Below are 26,595 nucleotides of genomic sequence, written 5' to 3'. Positions count from 1 at the left end.
AGAATGGCGGGAACCCGGGAGGCGGAGCTTGCAGTGAGCTGAGATTCGGCCACTGCACTCCAGCCTGGGCGACAGAGCGAGACTCCGTCTCAAAAAAAAAAAAAAAAAAAAGAGGGCATATGGAAGGAAGGCTACCCAGAAGACCTTCAGAGACTGCTTGCACTGCCCAAGCTCGGGGAGGGACAGTGGAAGGCTATGGAGCCCTCACTTTGGGGCTTCCCCACCAGACCCCTCAGGCCGTCACAGGGCTGGGGCTTAGCTGAGAACTCAGTAAGGACCCTGACCAGGCTCCAGCCAGAGCCCTGGAGTGGAAGGGGAGGAGCCCAGGAGAGCAGCCCAGACCCTCCCTCGGGCACCCTTCCAGGCCTCTCCAGTCTAAGAGAAGGAGCTGAGAAGGTCAGCAAACTGGCCCAGCTGCAGCAAGAGACCTTGTGCCTATACCAGGATGGAAACAGAGCTGGTCAGACCTGAGTGGGGGAGGAGAGAGGCCTTCACCTAGGGCCCTGGGACCATCAGGCCAGTCTCTGTGGCTGGAAGGAGAGATGCCTAGAGAGGAGTCAATTAAAAGAGGCACCTCTGTAATCCCAGCCCTTTGGGAGGCCAAGGTCGGGGGATCACCTGAGGTCAGGAGTTCAAGACCAGCTTGGCCAACATGGAGAAACCCCGTCTCTACTAAAAATACAAACAAATTAACTGCTGACAGTGCTGCATGCCTATAGTCCCAGCTACTTGGGAGACTGAAGCGGGAGAATCACTTGAATCTGGGTCGCGGAAGTTGCAATGAGCCGAGATCACTCCACTGCACTCCAGCCTGGAGACAGAGCAAGACTCCATCTAAAATAGATAAATAGGCGGGGCGCGGTGGCTCAAGCCTGTAATCCCAGCACTTTGGGAGGCCGAGATGGGCGGATCACGAGGTCAGGAGTTCAAGACCATCCTGGCTAACACGGTGAAACCCCGTCTCTACTAAAAACTACAGAAAAACTAGCCGGGCGAGATGGTGGGCGCCTGTAGTCCCAGCTGCTCGGGAGGCTGAGGCAGGAGAATGGCGTAAAAACCCGGGAGGCGGAGCTTGCAATGAGCTGAGATCCGGCCACTGCACTCCAGCCTGGGCGACACAGCGAGACTCCGTCTCAAAAAAAAAAAAAAAAAAACAAAAATAAAATAGATAAATAAATAAATAAAGAGCCAGAAGCCAGGTAGAGGCTGCAGGACCCTCTGCAGGATGCGGCCAGAGATGATGAGAGCTCCTCCCAGACACACACAGTGTATACACGTTGCCGCATGCACACACCGCTCTGTGCATTCTGAGCCCCATGCGTAAAGATGATGGGTAACACGGTCCTGGGGATGTGCACCGGGCGCATCTTTCGGTGGAGCGATGAGTGATAGTGCATCATTCCAGACCAGGTTCCCATTGTGAGCAAAACAGCCAAGCAGGAGATGACCAACCAGGATTCATGGTTCCAAGCTTTCCTCCAGTAGGACAAAGCTGGCTCAGACCAGGATCAAATGGTGACCTTGGCCCTAGAGGCAGGATTCAAGCAACTGAGTCAGCCTGCCCAGGATGTGGGTGCGACTCTGCTTTCTGCTCTCAGGTGCCCCCCTTGCTGGTCTTGAGGGTTCTATGGGAATAGAAGAGAACTGCATGAGAATGCTATTGGCCTTGATCTCTCCGTGTCTGTGGAGTAAGAATAAGACAGGTCACCATCCCAAAGCCCTCTCCCTGGCCCCAGCTGTGAAGGAAAGAGCTCTCTCGCCCAGCGGGTTTTATTTATTTCACAACACTTTTATGGCTGTGCTTCCAACGTTCCAAGCACTATTCTAAGCACCTGAAACATACTGACTCATGGAGGTCTCCAGCAACTTCATGAGTTACGTACTATTCTTGTCCCTATTTTCTCAGTGGGGTAAACTGCAAAACAGGGATGTAATGTAACTTGCGCAAGGTCACACAGCTCACCAGGAGTAGAGCCGGGATCCAAACCCAGGCAGCAGGTCTCCAATGACCCTGCCTGTGGCCAGAGGGCTCACTGTGTCTCTTGGCCCAGCCCCACCAAGGCACTGGACATGGGCACAGGAGCCCTGGACCAGGGGAGGACAAGTGGTAAGGGCAGAGTGTGGGAAAGCTGGGCTCGTGTTCCAGATCACTGCTGCTGGCATGCGACCCTGGGCAGGCACCCAACCGCCCTGCCTTGTTCCTAATCTATACATGGGGATTTCAATAAAACCTGCTTTAGGCACTGTGGTGAGGATGAGACAAGACCATATCGTGAGTTTGTTATTATTAACAGGGTTTCCCTAGGACCTAGCAAGATTCAGACACTTCTCATTCATCCGACATCCAAGCTCACCTGCTCTTGCGTGGGGGAAAGTAGCCACTTCTTCCAAGGCTCAGCCACTAGATCTCTGGCTTCCTGTCAGGGTGCGAGGAGGAAGTTGAGGAAGCGTTCCTTCCTGTCCCTCCTTGGTCTCTTCCAAGTCTTTTCTTTACGTGCCTCATGCATTTCCTTCTTGTTTTTCCCAGCTGCCCTGTGTTTGACATTTGGTGATTGTATTTCTTTCCTGGGACAGCCATAACAAAATGCCACAAACTCAGCAGCTTCAAACAACAGACATGGATTTTCTCACAGCTCTGGAGGCCAGGAGGCCAACACTCAAGGTGTACTGGGACCATGCTCCCTCTGAAGCCCCCACGGAAGAATGACTTCCTCACCCCTGCCAGCTTCTGGTGGTGGCCGGCTGACCTGCTCGCTCCTTGGTTTGTAGACACATCTCTGGCTCCACCACCGCGTGGCCTCCTCTGTGTGTCTGTGCCCAGACTTCCCTCGTATAAGGGCATCAGTTGTTGGACTGGGACCATCCTAATACAGCATGCTGTTGGCCTTGATCTCCCCAGACCTGTGGAGTACATCTTAATTACATCTGCAAAGACCCTATTTCCAAATAAAGTCACATTTGTAGGTTCCATGCAGACATGAATTTGGTGGGGGGACGCTATTCGACTCAATACAGTGGTCCTGTAGGATCTCACATTGAGAACATTCTTTCTTTCCTTGCATCTTCCAAGAAAAGCCTAAGAGAGGTCTACTTCCTTGCTCTTAGGTAGAGGGACAAGTGAAATGCCACTTTATGCTCTGAGCACCGAAGACAGGCTGGAAAGATGCCCAGGGATGGAGTCCAGCAGATGGCCTGGCCACCAGCAGGGCTCAGAGGCAGGCTGCATAGCCAGGGGTGTCTCTCCTCTCTGAGCTACCTGGCATGGCCTGGCGCGCCTCAGACATTGCCTCACTTAGCTGCGGGATGCTTCCTGCGTTTCTCTGGTGAAGAGCTTCAGTCTTTGCAACCTCAGATGACCCCTCATACAAGAAACATCATCCTCTAGAAAGCTTATTTTGAGCTTCTACAGGCAAGGGGGGTGGGAGGTGGAGCTATGGAGCTGGGCGTGGGAAGTAGGGACAGTGCCACAGTTTCTTGGCAATGTCACCTAGGGGAAAGTTGAGGTGATGCCCAGCAGCCAGCCAGCTCTTTCCAAAGCCCTGGAGTATCTGATAGGGAGGTGAGACGCCATCTCTCAGAAGCTCCTTTCTTTCTTTCTTTTTTTTTTTTTGAGATAGAGTTTAACTCTTGTTGCCCAGGCTGGAGTGCAGTGGCACGATCTTGGCTCATTGCAACCTCTACCGCCCGGGTTCAAGCAATTCTCCTGCCTCAGCCTCCCGAGTAGCTGGGATTACAGGTGTGCGCCACCATGCCCAGCTAATTTTGTATTTTTAGGAGAGATGGGGTTTCTCCATGTTGGTCAGGGTGGTCTTGAACTCCCAACCTCAGGTGGTCCACCCACCTCAGCCTCCCAAAGTGCTGGGATTACAGGTGTGAGCCACCGTGCCCAGCTAGAAATTCCTTTCAAATCCATCCACCTGGTTGGAGAGCTGGACCTTTCACCTGCACTCTTGGTCACTGCACCCTCACCATCATCAGGCAGCATGATACAGAAAGCCCTGTCTGCTCTTCGGTAGCTGAAGGGAAGGTTCTCAGCTACTCCCCAAGCCCTCGCCTATCAGGGCCTGCAGTCCCAGCTCTGGGCAGCAGGCAAACATCTTTCCCAAAGCAACTTTCTGGGGCACCCGGGTCTGACTTGCAGAGCCTGAGAAAGGAGAAAGGGAGGATGCCAAGAAGGCATGGGGTTATGCCCTTACCTGAACCACAGGAAGGGGACCGCCCTGCCCCAGCATACCGGCAGCTGCTCTTCCAGGGACAGGAAGTCAGCTGAGTACCGAGCAAGCCGCGTGCCCATGTGGTCGGGGGGTGGGGGCACCTGGGCAGTCAGCTGGGCCATCCGCCACTCTTCCGGGCCACATTGGTTCCCACGCTCATAGGCCAGATGGAGTGGGGATCGGGAGCCGGGGGGAAACCCAGTTTGCATCCCAGGACTCTAAATTGGCTCCCCATCTGTACAATGGGGGTAACAACAGCTTCTGTTTTCTTAGGTGGTTGTGACAGTTCATTGAGCAAATGTCCACATGGCATAGTACATAGTGAGTGCTCAGTCAACACTGTCTGCTCTGATGCCCTCCAAAAGGGGCTGAGCCCCCCCTCTTTTTTTTTTTTTTTTTTTCTTGTAAATAACCTGGCATTTAGGTAGTGGCTCAACCTGCTAAGGGAAGAGGAGCCACCTTCCAGGCAGCCTCATCTGGTCTACTAGCTGTCTCAGGAAATCAACGGCCGCACAGCCCCTCCGCCCCCCAGTATGCACACAGTGGGCCCTGGCAATGGGAGGCAAGTTCTCCCTGAGTCCTCCCTACACCAGGGGCCTCTCTGGCCGGGCAGCCCAACCACAGGACAATCAGGCTTTGGGCCAGGAAGTTACAGTAAGTCAGGCCCGCCCTTCCTCACATGGGGTACGGCTGCTCCCCAGTCCCAAGCCTCGGCTCCCCTAGAGGAAGAGAAGGGGGATCAAGACCCCCTTCTCAACCCTCCCCCATCCCACTGTGCTCTGAATCCCACCCCAAGGGCACACTGGTCTTCCCAGAGATTTTCAGGGGCTGCTTCTTGCTGGCAACTTCGCAGCCCCAGCTGTGCAGGGCAGCTGAAGCCACAACTGAATTCGGGAGGAGAGGCTGACTCACCCCAGCCAGGCTGGGCCTCTGCTAATATTCTTGGGTGGCTGCCTGGGATTCCTGCAGGTTCCGACAATAGGCCCGACCATCCTCTTGTAGGAGGCGGGGTTCAAGGTAACCCCAAGCGCAGGGAGGGGAGCTCTGGCAGGAGTGTTCATGTGTCCAGGACTCTAGGCCTGGGGGCTAGGGGTGACATGGGCACGCCCCTGTCCCCAGGCCTGATGCAGGAGGAAGGAGGTGTGGGACAGGAAAAGAGGACCACGTTTGGAGTACACACGGCACATTACATAATTATTCTAATATAACAAGCCTGGATGGTAGCTATGACTAATCCCTGGTTAATAGGTGAGGAAACCGAGGCCGGGAGAGGTTAAGGAGGTTAGGGGTGGGTGGAGGGCCGGTGAGGGGTGGCGGCTGTGACTGGCAGAGCGTGAGGCCAGGCCCCTTGAAAACTCCCCCTCAGCCTCCGTGTCCACCTAGGCCAACAGTGCGGCCCATGGGCCTGAGAGGCTCAGAGCCCCGGGACCCGCAGGCCCCAGGCCTGCATGTGTGAGCGCAGGAGGTGGGGAGGCAGATACCGCATTTTCACAGGACCCTGCGGGATCCGGGCGCAGGCCGGGCGGCCGGGTCCCTCGGGGCCTCCCCTGGCCCCGGCCCCTCCCGCCCACCGCCACGGGATTCTTCCAGTCCATGCCAGCCTGGCTCGGGCAGGACAAGGTGATCGAGGCTCAGTGGCCCCTGGTCCCCCAGCCCCACGCCCGGCCCGTGGCCATGACAACCGCGAAGCTGCGGCTCCCTCGCCGGGCAACGCGAGAGGGGAAGGGAACGCGCCCGGCCGCGCCGCCAGCTGCGAATTCCTCAGGCCTTCCATCAGCCCCGCCGGCCCCGACGGGCTTCCTCGCGGGCTGTGAGGTCAGCGCCCGGCTCCACCCGCCTCGGGCTGGCCCAGAGCCCGGGATCCCGGCCCCGGCCCCGCGCCCCGCCCCCACCCCGCCTGCGGACCCGCCCACCCGGGTCCCCGCGTCCCAGGGCCCGGCCTGCACCCCGCAGCCCCTCCCGGTCCACGCACGCGGGCTCCGGCTCCCCGGCGAGTCCTGCAACTGGGGCGGCCCCTGGCGCCCGCCGCCCGGCCGAGCCCTATTTCAGGCGCTGGCGCTGCGGGCCGGGGCAGCCCTGCCCGGAAGGGAGGCTATTCTGGGCCGGGCCGCCCGAGCAGCTGCGGCCCCGGGCTTCCCGGCAGGGTGTGTGGCGCGGGACAGAGGGCACACCAGGGCAGGGCTCCCTTCCCTCCCCAGCGCCCCACCTTCCTCCCAAGCCGCGCCCAGCTCTCTCCCCTTTTTGGCCAGACTCAGGTCCTTTCTTAGGCCAGGAACATTCCCTAGTGCCAGGTCGCTGAGAATGACCAGAGGCTAAGGCCATCCGGTGCCCTCCCCCAGTGCCCTCCAGGCAGGTGCCTTGCCCTGAGCCTCTCCGCCCTAGGCCCCACTTCCTTCCTTTTTCTTGATTTATTTTATTTATTTTTTTAGATAGGGTCTCACTCTGTTGCCCAGGCTGGAGTGCAGTGGCACTATCTCAGCTCACTGCAACCTCTACCTCCCCGGTTCAAGCGATTCTCCTGCCTCAGCCTCCTGAGTAGCTGGGACTACAGGGATGCACCACCATACCTGGCTAATTTTTGTATTTTTAGTAGAGACAGGGTTTCGCCATGTTGACCAGGGTAGGGTGGTCTCGAACTCCTGACCTCAAGTGATTGGCCTGCCTCGGCCTTCCAAAGTGCTGGGATTACAGGCGTGAGCCACCGCGCCCGGCCCGCACTTCCTTTCTAGGGTGGTCTTCCCAACACCCTGCGCTGACCTGGGTTCAGCCCTTGTCCCCATGTGCTACTACTCTGCCCATTCTAACTCTAACGACCTTCCTGCCATGGGTCCATGTGGTCTGTGTTGAATCCACAGTGCCCAGCACAGGATGGGTGCTTCCGAAATGGGTGTGTCATGAAAGCTATTAAACCATCACATTCAGTATCACACTGAGGACACTAGCCCCTAAGGGGCTTTTTACATTTCATCCAGGAAACCCTTATAGGACCAGAGGTCCAGCTGCCCTCTTGCCCCCTTGCCCCACCAGAGGGAGTGACCACATCCACGGGTGGTGGTGGCTTGTTGGAAGAAGCTGTGGGTACATGCACACGTGGCCCTGGTCCCCTTGGGTTCACCCTGTAACCTTAGGACCCTACGCTGGACTCCTAGGGGCCACGCTTTGTAGTCTGGCCCCCATCAGTGATTGCAAGGAGACAAAATATATACTGCACCATGAGAATGCAAGTCACCACCATCATCCAACCCACATCTCTCCCTCCCAAGCAAAAGATCTCATTGGGATGGTGTCTGAGGATGCTCGGGGGAGAGGAGAAGGGCAGCTGACGCCCATCCATGCCCACTTTCTGCCAGGTGTTGTAAATATGTTATTTAGCCTGGCCTCTCAGACTTTCACATCAGCACCAGTCACCTGGATCTTGTTAAAATGCAGACTGATTCATCTGGCTGGTGTGGGTCATGAGATGCTGCATTTCTGAGCAGTTCTAGGTAGATTCTATCTTGCCAGGACTCTGCCACACTGGCACTGGGAGGGGGAATCCACATAGCAGTTCTGTGAGCTCATCTGCCTGGTTTTCAAATGAAGAATCTGAGATTTAGAGACATGAAGAAGCCTTGATGAGCAGCGAGGCCAGCACCCTGACCAACTAGCCAGAGAACGTCCCCCAGATCCTAAACCCACTCTCTGTGACCCAGAGAGTCTTCCCGGGCGGTTTACAACCCTTAACTTCCTTTTGTTTTTGAGGCAGGGTCTCCCTCTCTCACCCAGGCTAGAGTGCAGTGGCATGATCATAGCTCACTGCAGCCTCCGCCCCATAGGCTCAATGGATCCTCCTGCCTCAGTCTCCTGAATAGTTTGGACTACAGACATGTGCCACCACACCTGGCTAATTTTTCTATTTTTTTGTAGAGACGGGGTCTCCTGGCTATATACTGGTCTAAAAGTCAGGCTCAGAAGCCATCCTCCCGCTTTAGCCTCCTAAGGTGCTGGGATTACAGGCATGAGCCACCGTGCTCAGTCATCCTTCCTTTTTAAAAGTTGGCCAAGTGAGAATTTGAAAACCATGCCTGCCTGTTAACTGCTGAGAGCAGAGGTGAGGAGGATCACATGAAACCAGGTTTGAGACCAGCCAATCCCAACATGGTGAGCCCCGTCTCTACTAAAAACTCTGAAATTAGCCAGGCGTGGTGGTGTCTCCTAACAATCCCAGCTACTCAGGAGGCTGAAACCCACAAATTGCCAGACAGGAGGCCAGAGGTTGCGGTGAGCCGAGATCATGCCATTGCCTCCAGCCTGGGCAGCCAGAGCAAGACTCCATCTCAAAAAAGAAGTTATCCCAGTAATGCATGGGAATTGCATGTATACAGAATATATAGTTATCCTCAAGGAAAACTGATAAAAAATGGAACTCATTCCTATGTCGAGTCCTGTCCAGAAAAAGAAATATTATCCACAAGTGACTACTAATTCTTTAATTAACTAGATAAGCAATTGAATGGTTACTATAACTTGGGTTATCGCTGTAGAATATGGGTTAAAAGGTTTGGCAAGAGCCACCTAAACCTGGGCTGGAAATCTGCTGAGAGGAGCCTAGTCTGCTGAGAGAGAGAGAAAGAAAGTACGGTTCAAATACGAGCCCAGGGAGAGGCAGGAAACCACTTTCTCCCCAGGACTCTGTACTCCCGTCTTCCAGGGCGTGCTGGACAGGTGAGGGGAAACCCAAAGGCGCCAACACCCTCCTTCATGAATAAGTAACAGCCGCCCAGGGCTTTGACTCATTTGTCAATAGATAGTTCACTTCCTGACAGAGAAGGCAGCGCCTTCACACTCACATGTAAGTGACGGAGAAATCAATTGACGATTAATTACAGTGGAAGTTACCAGGAATATAGAATTGCTCTATCAAAACTCAGCGGCTAAGGCGCTATTTTTCAGGTGTACCTCTGTTAGGGAGATCAGACCTGCAGCTGAAATAAACCAGAGTGGTGGTGTTTCCTGAAAGAATATGTCTGTCCGATCTTGGGGGGCTTCCAGTTGCAGGGGGTAGCCTGGGAAGACTGGGTTAGATCCTGGTGTCACCATCCTTCGACTAGGGCGTCATTGTTTCATCTGTGAAACAAGGATGCTGACCTCCACAGAGGGCTCTGGTGAGATCCCTGGGTTCCTGGCCTGACACATCGTGGGGGCTCAACTGGAAGTTCTCCTTCTCCTGTCATCTGCTCACCAGCACCCCCCTCCAACTGCCCCCAAACCCACTCCTCAATTCTGGAGTTGAAAGGAACCTTACAAGGCTGGTTTCCTTTACAGATGAGTACTTTGGCAGACTTGGGTAATTGGTTAAAAGTCAGAGGTCTCAGTTTCTTTTTTAAGAGACAGGGTCAGCCGGACATGGTGGCTCACACTTGTAATCCGAACAATTCGGGAGGCTGAGGCGGGTGGATCACCTGTTCAAGACCAGCCTGGCCAACATGGTGAAACCCCATCTCTACTAAAATTACAAAAATTAGCCAGGCCTGGTGGCTTGCATCTGTAGACCCAGCTACTGGGGAGATCTGAGGCCGGAGAATCGCTTGAACCCGGGAGACAGAAGTTGCAGTGAGCCAAGATTGAGCCACTGCACTCCAGCCTGGGCGACAGAGCGAGGCTCCGTCTCAAACAAAAAAGAGACAGGGTCTTACTTTGTCACCCAGGCTGGAATGCAATGGTGTGATCATAGCTCACTGCAGTCTCAACCTCCTGAGTTCAAGTGATACCCCAACCTCAGCCTCTCGAGTAGCTGGAACTACAGGTGTGCACTACTACACCTGGCTAATTTTTACTTTTTTTTTTGCAGAGACAGGAGTCTCACTACGTTGCCCAGGCTGGTCTCAAACTCCTGGCCTTAAGTGATCCTCCCACTTCAGCCTTCTGAAGTGCTGGGATTACAGGCATGGGCCACTGCACCCACCCAGTGGTCTCATTTCTGAACAGGGAAGGGACAGAGGCCCACACAGGGAGTAGGGTTGGGGTAGAGTAAGAAGGGAAAGGAGAAGGGGAAGGTGACTGGGAATTCTCACCCATTCTCACTTCTGCTTTGCGGGTTAGAAACACTGAGTTGCCTCGTCCTCCTGTCTCTGAACTTCCTTCACAGCCCATTGGGCCATTTGCATATGTCTCGTTGAAATTCCGGATCACAGCGTCACCACCTCCTCCCCATGGCCCCCAGAGGGTGACCGGAGCATCACTAGGAGCCAAAGAATGGGGATGAGCAGCGCGGGGTAGTGTTGACCGCCCCAACTTTCCCATGGTGACTCACTCTTATTCAATAGACAGACCATTTTCCTAGAATGTTGCAACAGGGGTATTAGGGTTTTTCCAGAGCTTTCCACTCTCGATTACCCAACACTGAGCCCCTCGCGTGGAACTCGAGGTGATCCCCGCTGGTGATGGCTGGACATTTGCCTCTGGCCTTGGTGTCCCCTTCATCTTGAACTTTGTCAAGGGGCAGAGCCAGCCTCCCAAGATGGGTTCTGTGCACCCCAGCTGTGCCCACAGTAGGCTCTTGGACTGTTTTTCTTTCTTAATACATATTTGTTTAATAGATGGGATGACTGGAAATTACTTATCCCTGACGAAGAAACAGGAAGGCAAACAGTTTTACATTTCTTTTTACAAAAACTATCCTGAGTTTTACCCTGTTCGTCTTTCTTCACTTTAGATTGCTCTAACTCCTAAAAGTCTCAGTAGAGAGATTCTAAACTCTTTTGAGGGTGAGATCCAATCTCCTTCCTCCTTTCTCTCCCCAATCCCTGGTTCATAGTTACGTACTAAGTGCTTAATAGATCTTATTATATTGGATTATTTTAAAAGTCATTATTTTATACAAAAAAATTAGCTGGACGTAGTGGTGGGCGCCTGTAATCCCAGCTACTTGAGAGACTGAAGCAGGAGAATCCCTTGAACCCAAGAGGCGGAGGTTACAGTGAGCCAAGATCGCATCATTACACTCCAGCCTGAGCAACAGAGTGAGACTCCATCTCAAAAAAGAAAAAAAAAGTTATTATTTTAAAAGTCAGCCCGTTATAGAGGCAGGCGTATTAGGTATTGTCAATGAAGCCTGAGCTGAGTTTAGGAATCCCGTACCTGTTTGGGTGAATTTGAGCTCATTGCCTTGCCAAAAAGCTCAGTAATGGCTCTGGCAAACTATGGCTTTGTGAGAGCTGGTGGAGGGGATTATAATGGTCTTTATGCCAAGGGAAAGTCTACTGCTTGAGCAGAGCACACTGGCTGGTGCCTGTAGTTCCAGGCACTCAGGAGGCTGAGGCAGGAGGATCACTTGAGCCCAGGAGTTCAAGTCTGCAGTGAGTGAGCTACAATCAAGCCAATCCACTGTAGCCTGGGTGACAGAGCCAGATCCTGTCTCTCTCTCTCTCTCTTTTTTTTGGGGGGTGGGGCAGGATGGGATCTGGCTTTGTCGCCCAGGCTGGGGTGCAGTGGCAGGATCTCGGCTCACTGAAACCTCCATCAAGCAGTTCTCCTGCCTCAGCCTCCCTAGTAGCTGGGATTATAGGCGTGAGCCACCGTGCCCAACCTAAGACTCTGTGTCTTAAATTTTTTTTTAAGTCTATTGTTTGAATTCCAGGAAAGGAATTTCATTGTGGGGTCACTCTTCATACAGGGTGAGGATCACTTGAGCCCTCCCTGTGAGGGCTTCAATATTCCCTGTGAGTTTACAACAGCTCAGGAAGAGATGCTGGAAATTATCACATGGGTACCCCATACTTTAGGGGAGATTTCTCCAAAAAGAAATTCTGGCCAAAAAAAGAAAGCTATAGGTTCTAAGAAGGAAAATGGTAAGGTGGACCAAAAAAAATCCACAATTCAGACAATTCAATCACAAAAGATTTCTATGAGAAAGAGGCCAGGTGCGGTGGCTCACGCCTGTAATCCCAGCACTTTGGGAGGCCAAGGCGGGTGGATCACCTGCGGTCAGGAGTTTGTGACCAGCCTGACCAACATGGAGAAACCCCATCTCTACCAAAAATAGAAAAAATTAGCTGGGTGTGGTGGTGCACGCCTGTAATCCCAGCTACTTAGGAGGCTGAGGCAGGAGAATTGCTTGAACCCAGGAGGCAGAGGTTGCAGCGAGCCGAGATCACGCCATTGCGTTCTAGCCTGGGCAACAAGAGTGAAACCCCATCTCAAAAAACAAAATGAAAAAAAAAGAGAAAGAAAGTTGGTAGGGGTACAAAATAAAGCACTTATACCTTCTAGGGAGGTACCTTCATATCCTTCATATTTCAACAGGACAGAGAAGAGGGAAGGTGGGAGGAAGGACTCTTAACCACAAGTGAAGGCAAAAGAACCCCTTGAGCCTGGAGGGAGGGGCTGGGGTACTATTAACCCTCAGCTCCCAGTAAAACCTCTTAGAAAACAAAAATGGCTTGGAAAGTTGTAGTCAGGGCTACAGGGACGAGCGAAGGACAGACCCAGTCCTTAGCTGAGAAGAAAGAATTGTGTCAGATGACAGAAGAGGAAAGAGAATAAAGACCACCATTATTGAGCGCCTACTGTGTAGTGGTACACCTCCAACGCCTGTCCATCCTAAAGCTCTGTCAATCTCCCAGCACAGACCAGGGGCTGTTGCTTCCTTCCCACCAGCGAGCAGCTCAGAGGCCAAGACCCTGCCACTGCTTGAAGCACCTCCCAGGGGAATGCAGATCCTCAGGTTCTACCTGCTCCCCTGTCAAACTCAGAGAGAAAGTAAGGTGAGGGTAGGAGGGATCCAAAATCCAGGATAGGGAGGGCGAGCTGGGAAACTCCATATCGACTTGAGAGTGGGCTGGGCAGCAGAGCGAGACCCTGTCTGGGTAGATGCCAGCCCTGAACCCTTGCCGGCTTTCACCCTTGGCCTGAGATGGGGAGAGGGACAGGAAGATGGCAAATAAGGCCCCTGAGGGCCAGAAACTAGACTGGGGAAACAAGAAACTCACGACTATGTTACTCACCCACAAAACACTGCAGTGAATCACTAAACAAATTCATATATTCTTGCCCTTAGTCAACAAATATCTATGGCATGTCTCTAACGGCAAGTTATTGTGTTATGGGTATTAGGGATGCGATCTTAAATTAGGATGGGATCTTTCCTAAGGGATCTTAGTAGCTACAAGCAGGGAGATGACGGGACATAATTATTGTAGTGGAAAATATGCTTACCAGAGAAACACAGATAAAAAAAATGCTACAGGGATTCAAGGGAGAAATAGGTCTTGAATAGTTAGAAAAAGGCTGACTATAACATCTGAACATATTTCAGGGAAGGAGCCAGACATGTTCATAACAGGTATATATAACAATGTTTTTAAAGACAAAAAATGGAATCCAGTAATATGGGATCTGTTGAATAGGATACGTCCACATAATGCAACACCACCCAGTCAATAGAAATAGGTTATGTAGTTTTACATATATTCAATCACATGTTAAGATAGTCATGAAATATGAGTAAGTGAAAAAAGCAGATAACAAAAGAGTATTTAGAGACTGATTGCATTTTTATGAGTTTTTGGTATATGTAGTTCGAGATGCTTTTAGAAACTTCCAGAAATGGCAGTGTGCAGTGGTACACTCCTAGCCCTTTGGGTGGCCGAGGCAGGTGCATCACCTGAGGTCAGGAGTTTGAGACCAACCTGGGCAACTTGGTGAAACCCCATCTCTAGTAAAAACACCAAAATTGGGACAGGCCTGGGGGCTCACACCTGTAATCCCAGCACTTTAGGAGGCCAAGGCGGGCGGATCAACTGAGGCCAGGAATTGGAGACCAGCCTGGCCAACATGATGAAACCTCATCTCTACTAAAAATACAAAATTTAGCCGGGTGTATGGCACATACCTGTAGTCCCAGCTACTTGGGAGGCTGAGGCAGGAGAGAATGGTGGGAACCTGGGAGGCGGAGCTTGCAGTGAGCCGAGATCGCACCACTGCACTTCAGCCTGGGCGGCACAGCGAGACTCCATCTCAAAAAGAAAAAAAAAAGAAAGAAAGAAAATCGAGTACAGCAATCAGGTGACCCAGATGTCCCAGGATTGGGGGGCCTTCGAGGAGGACAGAAAGGCAGGGAAGGGGGTCTGAGGCTCAGAGCCGTGGGAGCAGCTGATGGAAACCAGGATATTTACGGGAGAGAGAGAAGCTGTGACGAAGTTCACCAGCTAGTTGACGATCAAGTGACTGTCAGCTAGTCAGGGAGATGGCTTCCCTCACCCAGATTAAAGAACACAGGGAAAGAACTTTCCAGGAGGCAGATTTCAACTCAGTACAGCGGCAGAAAAGAAAAACATCATTCGGCCGGGCGCGGTGGCTCAAGCCTGTAATCCCAGCACTTTGGGAGGCCGAGACGGGCGGATCACGAGGTCAGGAGATCGAGACCATCCTGGCTAACACGGTGAAACTCCGTCTCTACTAAAAAATACAAAAAACTAGCCAGGCGAGGTGGCGGGCGCCTATAGTCCCAGCTACTCGGGAGGCTGAGGCAGGAGAATGGCGTAAACCCGGGAGGCGGAGCTTGCAGTGAGCTGAGATCCGGCCACTGCACCCCAGCTTGGGCGACAGAGCAAGACTCCGTCTCCAAAAAAAAAAAAAAAAAAAAGAAAAACATCATGCACCAAGAGCCCTCCGAGTACAGAATTCTCAGAGCGGCATCTTTTCCAGCCTCCAGAGAGCCTCTCTCCCAGGGTGTTCCCTGCCTCATCACACAGACCAGGTGATGAAGAGTCACTCTGAACCCCCGGGGCCGTCCACTCAGAAACACCGGACTTCGGGAGGAACCACTAGGGACACTGGATGGGACAACCCCAGGATCCCCCCTGGTTCATTGGAAGCACAGAGGAAATGGGAAGTGACCCAGCAACGTGGTGGCTCTCATCCTGCAGGTGCCGTGAGGAGGGGTGGACCCAGCACTGGCACACAGGACGGGGGGCCCTGTTGAACTCGTAACAGCAGCCTGATGACAACACAGAGGAGGAAGGGGATCGAGGGAAGGCCAAGGGGGAGCAGAAAGGGAACTCGAAAGAGAGAAAGAGGGCCAGGTGCGGTAATCCCAGCACTTTGGGAGGCTGAGACGGGCGGATTGCTTGAGCCCCACAAGTTCAAGACCAACCTTGGCAACGTAGGGAAACTACATCTCTACAAAATAAAAATCATCAGCTGGGTGTGGTGGAACACACCTGTGGTCCCTCCGTGGGAGGCTGAGGCCAAGATGAGAGAGTCAAGATGAGGATCACTTGAGCCTGGCAGGTGGAGGTTGCAGTGAGCCAAGATCATGAAACTGCACTCCAGCCTGGGTGACAAAGCAAATCCCTGTTTCAAACAACAAAAACATTAGCCAGGCATGGTGGTGGGAGCCTGTAATCCCAGGTACTCAGGAGGCTGAGGCAGGAGAATGGCTTGAACCTGGGAGGTGGAGGTTGCAGTGAGTAGAGATCACGCGCCACTGCACTCCAGCCCGGGCAACAGAGCGAGACTGTCTCAAAAACAAACAAACAAACAAACAAAAACAGGCTGGGCACAGTGGCTCATGCCTGTAATCCTGGCACTTTGGGAGGCCGAGGTGGGCGGATCACTTGAAGTTAGGAGTTCAAGACCAGCTTGGCCAAAATGGTGAAACTCCGTCTCTACAAAAATACAAAAAAAAAAAAAATTAGCTGGGCATGGTGGTGTGCACCTGTAATCCCAGCTAGCTACTCAGGTGGCTGAGGCAGGAGAACCACTTGAACCCGGGAGGCAGAGGTTGCAGTGAGCCGAGATGGCACCACTGCACTCCAGCCTGGGCAACAGAGCAAGACTCAGTCTCAAAAACAAAACAGAACAAAACAAAACAGCCCCAAAACAAAAGACAGACAAACAAACAAAAAAACAAAAAAACAAAAAAAAAAAAAAAGGAAAAGAGAGAGAGGAGCAAAGGGAAACACACAGGAGGGGGAAAGTTATGAACAGATCAGGAAAATGGAGGCCAGAGAGACACAGCAAGGCCTGCAGGGGAAAGTCCGGGAGGCAGGAGCCGGCACGTGGTAGTGGAGGAAGGGAGCTGCCCAGTGTTTGCTGACAGAGAGCCATGGGGGTAAGAGGTAGGGGCAGGAGGCTCCACTGGGATGAGGCGGGGGTTTGCTGCAGAAGCTGCTGCTTTGCCCAGAGTCACCTGCAGCGGGTTAGAACCCATGGGACACTCAGTCCACTTGCGAGTCATGCCTGAGCACCCCTGATGTGTCAGGGGCTGCCGGGAAAGCTTTAGAAAGTGAGGAGGCTGCAGTCCTGGCCAGCCTGCCAGATTTGCCATCCAGCGTGGTGAACGCCCATGAGCTGTCAAAATGCACAGCACGGCCATCGTGAGGTGGGATATGGGCAGGGCCAACGTGGGAGTCAGGAAGGCCTGAGTACAAATCCCGACCTCACCGCTTCATGCTGTGTGACCTCAGGCAAGCTCCTGAACCTCTCTGAGCCTTAGTTTCCTTCTCTGTTGTGAGGATGTGAAACAGCAGTAGTACAAGCACTGGGCCATCCTCCCACCAAATGTGAGCACGGCCTTAACATTAAAGGGAGCAACCCCGGTCCTAAGTTCTCCCGGAGTCTGCAGAAGAGAAGCTGCAGAGGTCAGGACGTCTTTGGGGAGGGACACAGTATTGTCCCCTAAGCAGGGTTCATTCACTACCTGTTCTTTTTTTTTTTTTTTTTTTGAGACAGGTTCTCACTCTGTTGCCCAGGCTACAGTGCAGTGGCACGATCTCGGCTCACTGCAGCCTCTGCCTCCTGGGCTCAAGTGATCCTCCCACCTCAGCCTCCTGAGTAGCTGGGACCACAGGTACGCGCCATTGTGCCCAGCTAATTTTTTAAAACATCTTTTTGTAGAGACGGGGTTTCACTGTGTTGCCCAGGCTGCTCTCTAACTCCTGAGCTCAACTGATCCACCTGCCTCGGCCTCCCAAAGTGCTGAGATTACAGGCACGAGCCACCACGTCTAGCCTCATTCACTCACTGTTCTAAAGGTGTTGGTTTTGAGCCTACTGATGAGACAGTAGACAAGTCACTAGCACCAATCTGTGTAACTTGAGCCTAAATAGCCTGGAAGCGGTGGGCCCCAGGGAACTGAGCCTTCAGGCCGTCTGCGTGCCTGCTGAGTGCTAACAAGGCGCCCCGGAGAAGGTGCACGGCTGGGGGCAGCCAGCAGGGTCGGAGACGTTGGCAGCTGTTGCCGGCTCTGCAGACAGTGGGGAATTCTTACAGTGTCCAGCACTGTGCACATGCCCACAAGTGGCTGGAAAACTCTGCAGGCTGTGGGCAGAGCTGGCAGAGGACAGATTTTGCCGGCCCCAAGAGGGTGAGGTGGGGCCCCCACCCCTGCTGAGTGCTCCAGGCCCCCCACCATCTAGGGCAGCCCTCCTTGGGGCTTGCCACTGTGGGGTGCAAATCCTCCTCTCTTAGGGGCCATCACTGGCCTGCAGCCTGAGCTGCTATCCCGGCCTCCACAAAGGAGGGGGCCAAGCCACCCCGTGAGTCACTGTGCCCACTTCCTGCCACATGGAACCCGTGGCTGAGTCACCGGCCCCCCAAAGGGAAAGACTGGCCACAAGGCCGGAAAGCTGGAGCCCGATCGTGGCAGGAGTGGGGAGCTGGCGTTGCGGTCCCGTTACTCCCTTTTCCGTGAGCTACGTACCTCCTGCGGAACCCAGAGTCCTCCGAGCAGCACCCACCCACCTATCGCTGGCAGGACTGGCTCTTTGCTGGTAATTTTTCCTCCAGCAATAATGATTGTATCATACCCTTAAAAACAAAACAAAACAAAAAACCCAACTTTTTATTTTGAAATCATTTCAGGCTTACAGAGAAGTTGCAAAAATACTACAAAGAATGTTCATATACCCTTCACCCAGATTCCCCAAATGCGAACATTTTACATTTGTATTAATTTTCTCTCTCTCCCTCTATCCCCATTTCTCTCTCTCTCTTTTTTTTTTTTGAGATGGAATCTCGCAGGCTGAAGTGCAGTAGTGTGATCAAGGCTCACTGCAGCCTCGACTTCCAAGGCTCAAGCGATCCTCCCGCCTCAGCCTCTTAATAGCTGGGACTACAGGTATGAACCACCACAGCCAGCTAATTTTTTTGTGTGTGGAGAGGCAGAGTCTCACTATGCCACCCAGGTGTCTTAAAATTCTGGCCTCAAACAATCCTCCTGCCTCAGCCTTCCAAAGTGCTGGGATTACAGGCGCGAGCCATGGTACCCTCTCCCCATTTTTCCTAAGACATTTCAGCATAAGTCAGAGGCATGATACCTCTTTACCTTGAAATACTTCCATATGTGTTTGTTTGTTTGTTTGTTTGTTTATTTATTTTTTGAGACACGGTCTGGCCCCGTTGCTCAGGCTGGCGTGCGGTGGTGCTATCACAGCTCACTGCAGCTTTGATCTCCCAGGCTCAAGCAATCCTCTCACCTCAGCCTCCTCAGCAGCTGGGACTACAGGCTTATGCCACCATGCCCAGCTAATTTTTTTGTTTTTTTTTTTGAGACAGAGTCTTGCTCTGTCGCCAGGCTGGAGTGCAGTGGTGCGATCTCAGCTCACTGCAACTTTACCTTCCGGGTTCAAGTGATTCTCCTGCCTCAGCCTGCTACGTAGCTGAGATTACAGTGCCCACCATCACACCGGCTAATTTTTGTATTTTTAGTAGAGACGGGGTTTCACCATGTTGGCCAGGCGGGTCTTGAACTCCTGACCTCAAGTGAGCCACTCATCTCAGCCTACCAAAGTGCTGGGATTACAGGTGTGAACCACCGCACCTGGCCTTAGTGTGCATTTCCTAAAAACAGGCATTTTCTTACAGAATCACAGGACAGTGATCAGCCTCAGGAAAGGCACATTGCATTGGACACTTTTTATGCACCATCTAAGGTGCTCCTTGCTTTACCTGCCTCTAGGGCCAGCCCTGGGGGGGTTCCAGGCTGTACCTGGCCACCTGTGGTGTCCCTGCTGCTGCTGAGCCTGAAACGCTGAGGAGCCGCTGGGCACAGTGAGGCTTGGGGTGTGAAGGCACTGTGGAGGCACCTTTGACTAATGGAGATGAGAACTATGGATACATTCTCCCTTCCTCCTGGCATTTATCCTCAGATCCAGGTTACTCTGTCTCTTGGAAGATATCCCGGGAGACAACAGCCAGTCACATTAGATATTCAGGGGCAGGGCTGTCACACAGGGTCCCACACTCGGTGCTTGGGCGTTTAATGCTCTGCAGTCACCTTGAAATTTTTTTTTTTTTTGTTTTTTTTTTCTTTTTTTTAGTATTTTTAGTAGAGACGGGGTTCCACTGTGTTAGCTAGGATGGTCTTGATCTCCTGACCTTGTCATCCGCCTCCCTCAGCCTCCCGAAATGCTGGGATTATAGGTGTGAGCTATTGCACCCAGCCTAATTTTTTTTTTTTTTTTTTTGAGACGGGGTCTGCCCTTGTGCCCAGGCTGGAGTGCAGTGGCGCGATCTCGGCTCACTGCAAGCTCCACCTCCCGGGCTCACGCCATTCTCCCGCCTCAGCCTCCGAGTAGCTGGGACTACAGGCGCCCGCCACCACGCCCGGCTAGTTTTTTGTATTTTTAGTAGAGACGGGGTTTCACCATGTTAGCCAGGATGGTCTCGATCTCCTGACCTCGTGATCCACCCGCCTCGGCCTCCCAAAGTGCTGGGATTACAGGCTTGAGCCACCGCGCCCGGCCATTTTTGTATTTTTATTAGAGATGGGATTTCACCATGTTGGTCAGGCTGGTCTCGAACTCCTGACCTCGTGATCCACTTACCTCGGCCTCCCAAAGTGCTGGGATTACAGGTGTGAGCCACCACACCCGGCCATGAAATTCTTAATTTTATCTTGAAAAAGTTGAAAATGGCTGAGAACGGTAGTCAGAAGTGATCGGTGATCACTTCAGGTCGGAAGTTCAAGACCAGCCTGGCCAACATGGTGAAACCCTGTCTCTAGTAAAAATACAAAAATTAGCTGGGCATGGTGGTGGGCACCTGTAATCCCAGCTACGTGGAGGTTGAGGCAGGAGGATCACTTGAAACTGGGAGGTTGCAGTGAGCCAAGATTGGGCCACTGCATTCCAGCCTGGGTGACAGAGCGAGACTCCATCACAAAAATAAAAAAAGAGAAAGAAAAATACGGCTAGGTGTGGTGGCTCATGCCTGTAATCCCAGCGCTTTGGGAGGCCAAGGTGGGTGGATCGCCTGAGGTCAAGAGTTCAAGGCCAGCCTGGCTAACATGGTGAAACCCCCTTTCTAGTAAAAATACAGAAACTAGACAGGCATGGTGGCAGGTACCTGTAGCAGGAGAATCGCTTGAACCTGGGAAGCGGAGGTTGCAGTGAGTTGAAATCATGCCATTGTACTCCAGGCTGGGTGACCGAGGAAGACTCCACCTCAAAAAAAAAAAAAAGAAAAGAAAAAAAGAAAAAAAAAGAAAAATTTGAAATTGAATTTCATATTGAAACTTGTGATTTGTAAGTCAAGTCTGATGGGACAATGGAGCCGACACAATGGGCTTGGAGCCTCGGCTTTCACATGGCCCAGCCTCCTGCCATCCAGGGGCAGGTTCTCAGATGCTGGCTGCCTGTATCCTCCACCCAGAAAACCTGCCACTGTTTTCCATTGTTGGGGTCTGGGCAGAGGTGGAGGGAGAGTCATACCCCATGCACCTCTGAGGGTCTGCACCCATTGTGGGCTCCCACAAGCACCAGCTGAGGTCGTTGTTATACCCATTTTCCTGCTGAGGTCCAGGTTTGCTGGACCAAAGAAGGCCCAGCCAGTGTTTCTGCTTTGGACAGAAGCTTGCCCCTTGCCCCGGCAGCCTGACTGCCCCTGCTGCCCTTGCTTCTGTCCTTGTGCACTGCACTGAGACGGCAAATTCCTACGTATCCTGCTCTCTGGGGGCACAGGGCCCTGTGGGATGTGGAAGCACAGCCTCCACCTGTCTGAGCCAACCGAATAATCACGACAGCGGTACTTTCCGTGTTTCTGAAGCCACTCACCATGCAAAACCCCCAGCACTTTGTAGGCATCACTTCCAGTGGGTCCTGTTACGCTGCCACCCATTTCACAGACGATATAACCAAGTCTCAGAGAGATTAACCCACCCAAGATCAGCCACTAATTACTAGAACTGGATTCAAATCCAGTTCTTCTTGCTCCAACGCCAAAGCTCTAACTTGGACACTATTAACTTGGTTGTTAATTGGGTAGCTTCTTTGATCATCTGGAAACAGTAATGGATCTACGTCTTTGAACCACATGAGGACTGTGGACACAGGAAAAGGTGCTGGACATGGACTTGGGAGTTAGACAGGGCGAGGCCCCTGGAATGATGCTGGTGCTTCAGCCAGGTGGGCCTAGGGTAGGCTCTCTGCCGTGGCCAAGCGGGGGTTGGCCCTGGGCTGAGGCCAGTCCTGTGTTCTTCCCGCGGCCCAGTTCCCCCAGCCAGGCAAAGCAGGCCTGAGTCATCGGCGATCGGAGTCCCGGTCCCTGACTCCTTGCTCATACATCATGCATTCCCGTCCTTGGCTCAAAGCAAAACCCTTCTAACTTCTTAGCTCACCCCACCCTCTTCTCTGAAATAAATCAAAGAAGTTTCAAGCTGGAAAGGAGATCACTGAATCTAAGCTTTTCAGTTTGCAAACTGAGGGCCCAGGATTCTGATAGAGGTCCCAGTGGATTGGAAACTGTCTGGGCTTGCCTCCTGGGGTGGAATCTTGTCTCTGCCACCAAGTCCCTGTAAGCCCTGGGCCAATTAGCCTCTCTGAGTCTGAACATTCTCCCGAAGGGGGCTGATCATCATAGCATGATCCTAGCGTTTTCACCGTAGCATGCGGAATCACTGGGAGCATGAACTACAAGAGTGTTCTGATGCGAGGACCCAGGAATTGCTCCCAACATTGCATAGATCATCTCATCACCCACTCAACAAATCCCCGCCGCACAGAGAGGTATCAGAGACTTTCAGGAACCTTTCTAAGGCAACCTAGCAAGCAAAGCAGAGCTGAGGTCTACCAGATGACTGAGCAGAACCTCTGCCCTTCTCTCCAGACACTGGCCCCAGAGGAGACGTGAGTACTGGCCATATGCCTGGAGCTCCCGGAGTCCAGGGCTGCAGCCGTCCAGCACTGGGGCCAGCCCCGAGAGAGGAGCAAGGAAACCGACCCCCTCCAGATCAACAAAGCACTTCCTCCCCGAGGCCCGGGCCCAGAAGGAGGAGGTGCAGCACACACAACTGTTTATAGAGACAGATGTTTGGGACGGAAAAAGAGAGACAGCCCTCCTCCATCCCCATGGAGACAGAGGAAGTTTGCAGCTTGGGCAGTGGCAACTGGAACTGAAAAAGGAGAAGGGGAAAAAAGGGAGGGAGGCAGGTCTGACCCACTGGAAAGAGTCTGACATTTTCAGATGCTGGTGCCTAACAAAGGGGCGTTGCCAAGGCAACCGGGCCTGCGGGCACAGGGCTGCCAATCCCAGCTGGATCTGGGGCCAGAGCCAGGGAGATGGTGAGGAGACAGATAAGTGCACGTGGGAGGGCGACAGAGAAATTCCATCGGAGAGCAAATAAATAAGCAAATACACACACAGCGCCTCCCAGCCCGGCTTCCCCTCACAAAGTGGGGGCCCGTCCCTCCTCTCCCCTTCCCTCCTCTCCCTCTTCCTCCTTCCTTCCTCTCTCCTTTCTCCCTTCTTTATTTTATTCCTTCCCCCTCCCTACCCTTCTATCCATCCTTCCTCCCTCTCTCCTTCCTTTTCTCTCTCCCCTCCCTCCCTCCCTTCCTTCCTTCCTTCCATTTACCCTCCCTCTTTCCTTCCTACTTGCTCTGCAAGTGTTCAGCAGTGCCCCTGTCTCCAGCCTAGGAAACATGTTCCCATCCTCCTGTGACAGCTGGCAAGTGACTCTGCATATGACTGATACCAGAGGGCTGCTTTTGCCCATAGAGTGAGACTTCAGGAGAGGCCAGCATGGCCACATTGGCTCTCTCTGACTGGAGAACCTGGGCAGTTCAGCTGCAGTCACAGGAAGGAGAGAGAAGAAAGAGAAGAGGGCTTTGGGGCCTCTTCTAAAGAACCACATCTGGGCCAGGCACGGTGGCTCATGCCTGTAATGCCAGCACTTTGGGAGGCCGAGGCAGGTGGATCATGAGGTCAGGAGTTCAAGACCAGCCTGGCCAACATGGCGAACCCTGTCTCTACTAAAATACAAAAATCAGCTGGGCGTGGTGGCGGGCACCTGTAATCCCAGCCACTCGGGAGGCTGAGGCAGGAGAATCGCTTGAACCCGGGAGTTGGAGGTTGCAGTGAGCCAAGATCGTGCCATTGCACTCCAGCCTGGGCAACAAGAGCAAGACTTCGTCTCAAAAAAAAGAACCACATCTGGTTCCTTGTAATTCTTCTGCTGGTTCCCTCAGCAGAGCCAGCCTGGCTCCCTGTGGCAGGGCCCTGCTTCTTCGGCTTCTGGATGGGAGGTGATGATCGCTGATGTTGGTGACATTGTCATCTCATGGCCCCCAAAGCTGTGAGGCCCTATGTGGAATTCTACACTTGCACCTACCCCCATGCCAACTGTCCCGGGACCCTGCCGTACCCAGGCTCCCCTCCCCAGAACCTGAGCCTTCTCCTCCCGCTCAGCCAGATGACCCTGGTCTCTCTCCTCGCCTCCCTCCAGGGGATGAGGGAGGGGGACTTCCGATGAACTCTGGCCGAGGTGATGGGAATCCCTGAAGCCAGGATGTTCTGTGGGAAAGAGCTGGAAGGGAGTGCTGAGCCCCGTGACCCTGCTGGTCCTGGGGCCACTGCCTCAAGTCCAGAGGAGAGGGCCACCCCCATCCGCAACCTCAGAAACCTCCTGAGATACCCGGTGATCGGGAGGCAGCCCACAGCTGCACACCGTGTATATCGGGCGCAGCCCAGGAGCATGCCCCAATTCCCAGGCTGACGCTGGGAGTGGGAGGGTGCCGGGCAGTCATCTTTCTCTGACGCATGGGGAGATGAAGGCCTGGCAGAGATAGTCTGGCTGGAGGCTGAGTGGAGCAGGGCTGAGAGGAGGCCGAGGCCGTGGGGACATGTCCACAGCTGGGGGTGGGGGAGGGGAGACAGCAGTTACTGGCCCCAGCTGGGTTAAGTGATGGCTCCGAAGGAAGGCTCAGGAAGGGTGGGCCAGGGACTACACAATCAGAGTCACTAACTCTAGCCCTGACCTGGGATGACTGAGAAGGCAGGACCCAAGCCCTGAAGAACAGGAGTCATAAGCCCAGCCCTAGAAATGACTCGTAAAACACTGCTCCACAGAAGGGCAGGGGCCTTTCAGTGGATGGAGGTCCAGGGGTGGCTCCGTCAGTTCCCAAGCAAGCCTGAGACCAGGGATGGAGGCAGGCTGGGCTCCCTGGACCCCTGGAGCAGCCCGGCTTCATCCCTTAAAACCCTGGCCCCATGGACAGAGGCCAGGCTCCATAGCTGCCCGGAAAATAGTGTGCGGGCTGCTCCCTTTGTGCCTCTGCCTCAGCCAACGGGGTGACATTGGACAAGTTACTTAACCTCTCTAGACTTCAACTACCTCATCTATAAAATGGGAATAATAGGCCGGGCGCGGTGACTCACGCCTGTAATCCCAGCACTTTGGGAGGCTGAGGCGGGGGATCACGAGGTCAGGAGATCGAGACCATCCTGGCTAACACGGTGAAACCCTGTCTCTACTAAAAAAAAATACAAAAAGTTAGCCAGGCTTGGTGGCGGGCGCCTGTAGTCCCAGCTACTCAGGAGGCTGAGGCAGGAGAATGGCGTGAACCCAGGAGGCGGAGCTTGCAGTGAGCTGAGATCACACCACTGCACTCCAGCCTGGGCAACAGAGCAAGACTCCGTCTCGATAAATAAATAAATAAATGGGGATAATAGGCCGGGTGCGGGGGCTCACGCCTGTAATCCCAGCACTTTGGGAGGCCAAGGTGGGTGGATCACCTGAGGTTAGGAGTTCGAGACCAACCTGGCCAACACAGTGCAATCTCGTCTCTACTAAAAATACAAAAAATTAGCTGGGTGTGGTGGTGCACGCCTGTAGTCCCAGCTACTCGGGGGCTGAGACAGGAGAACTGCTTGAACCTGGGAGGTGGAGGTTGCAGTGAGCTGAGATGGTGCCACTGCACTCCAGCCTAGGGGACAGAGCGAGACCCTGTCTTAAAAGAAAAAAAAAAAAAAACGGGGGGATGGGGATAATTGCTATGTTTTGCTTAGACATTGTGAAGATCAAAGGAGACAATGTGTAGGAAGTGCCTTTAATCTACAAACTAGTAGGCCAGGTGCAGTGGCTCACACCTGCAATCCCAGCACTTTGGGAGGCTGAGGCAGGAGGATTATCTGAGTCCAGGAGTTCGAGACCACCCTGGGCAACAAGTGAGACCTCATCTCTATAAAAAATAGAAAAAATAAGGGCCAGGCACAGGGGCTTGTGCCTGTAATCCCAGCATTTTGGGAAGCCGAGGCGGGTGGATCACCTGAGGTCAGGAGTTTGAGACCAGCCAGACCAACATGGTGAAACCCCATCTCTACTAAAAATACAAAAAATAGCCAGGCATGGTGGCTCGTGCCTGTAATCCCAGCTACTTGGGAGGCTGAGGCAGGAGAACTGCTTGAAACTGGGAGGCGGAGGTTGCAGTGAGCCGAGATCACACCACTGCACTCCAGCCTGGGTGACAGAGCAAGATACCGTCTCAGAAAAAAAGAAAAAATAGAAAAAATTTGCCAGGTGTGGTGGTGCCTGCCTGTAGTCCCAGCTACTCGGGGAGGCTGGGGCAGGAGGATTGCTTGGGCCTGGGAGGTCAAGGCTGCAGTAAGACATGGTTGTACCATGGCACTCCAGCCTGGGCGACGGAATGAGACCCTGTCTCAAAACATACTGTTGTTGAGCACCTAGGGCGCTAGGCGGCCTGCCAGAAGAGAGGTAATACGGGTCTTACAGGGCATCTCACCTGGTCTGGGAAGGGAGACTTCCGCTGAACCTTGAGAGAGCTTCCCAATGGAGCAGCCTAGCACAGGGGTCAGCAAACCTCCACCCCTGCCCCCAGGCTAAATCCAACTTGCTGCCCGTTTTTGTTCAGTCCACAAAAAAATGGTTTTTATAAGTTTTCGTTTCTTTTTTTTTTTTTTTTTTAAGACAGGGTCTCACTCTGTTGCCCAGGCTGGAGTGCAGTCGCACGATCTCAGCTCACTGCAACCTCTGCCTCCAGGTTCAAGCGATTCTCCTACCTCAGTCTCCCAAGTAGCTGGGAGTATAGGTGTGTGCCACCGCATCTGGCTAATTTTTTTCATATTTTTAGCAGAGATGGGGTTTCACCATGTTGGCCAAGCT

The 26,595-nt window shown here is 53.2% G+C and overlaps 1 long non-coding RNA gene across 3 annotated transcripts; it reads right to left on the bottom strand.

Annotated features, from left to right (window-relative positions):
• Positions 1-1,174: 1,174 nt before the first annotated feature.
• LOC108582722 lies at positions 1,175-6,060 on the bottom strand. Of its 3 annotated transcripts, XR_002517819.2 has the most exons (3): positions 4,197-6,053; positions 2,355-2,901; positions 1,175-1,625 (listed from the first exon to the last, which is right to left on the bottom strand). It is a non-coding gene; the product is annotated as an uncharacterized LOC108582722 (long non-coding RNA). The 3 variants fall into 3 exon arrangements; XR_001896551.3 differs by lacking the exon at positions 1,175-1,625 and having other exon boundaries at positions 1,755-2,901; positions 4,197-6,060; XR_002517820.2 differs by lacking the exon at positions 1,175-1,625 and having other exon boundaries at positions 1,755-2,901; positions 5,127-6,060.
• Positions 6,061-26,595: the final 20,535 nt, after the last annotated feature.

Source organism: Papio anubis, chromosome 17 (assembly GCF_008728515.1).
Source record: "Papio anubis isolate 15944 chromosome 17, Panubis1.0, whole genome shotgun sequence".
NCBI lineage: Eukaryota > Metazoa > Chordata > Mammalia > Primates > Cercopithecidae > Papio > Papio anubis.
The sequence above is the reverse complement of the archived record's forward strand: the minus strand, read 5'-3'. Positions and strand labels throughout refer to the sequence as shown.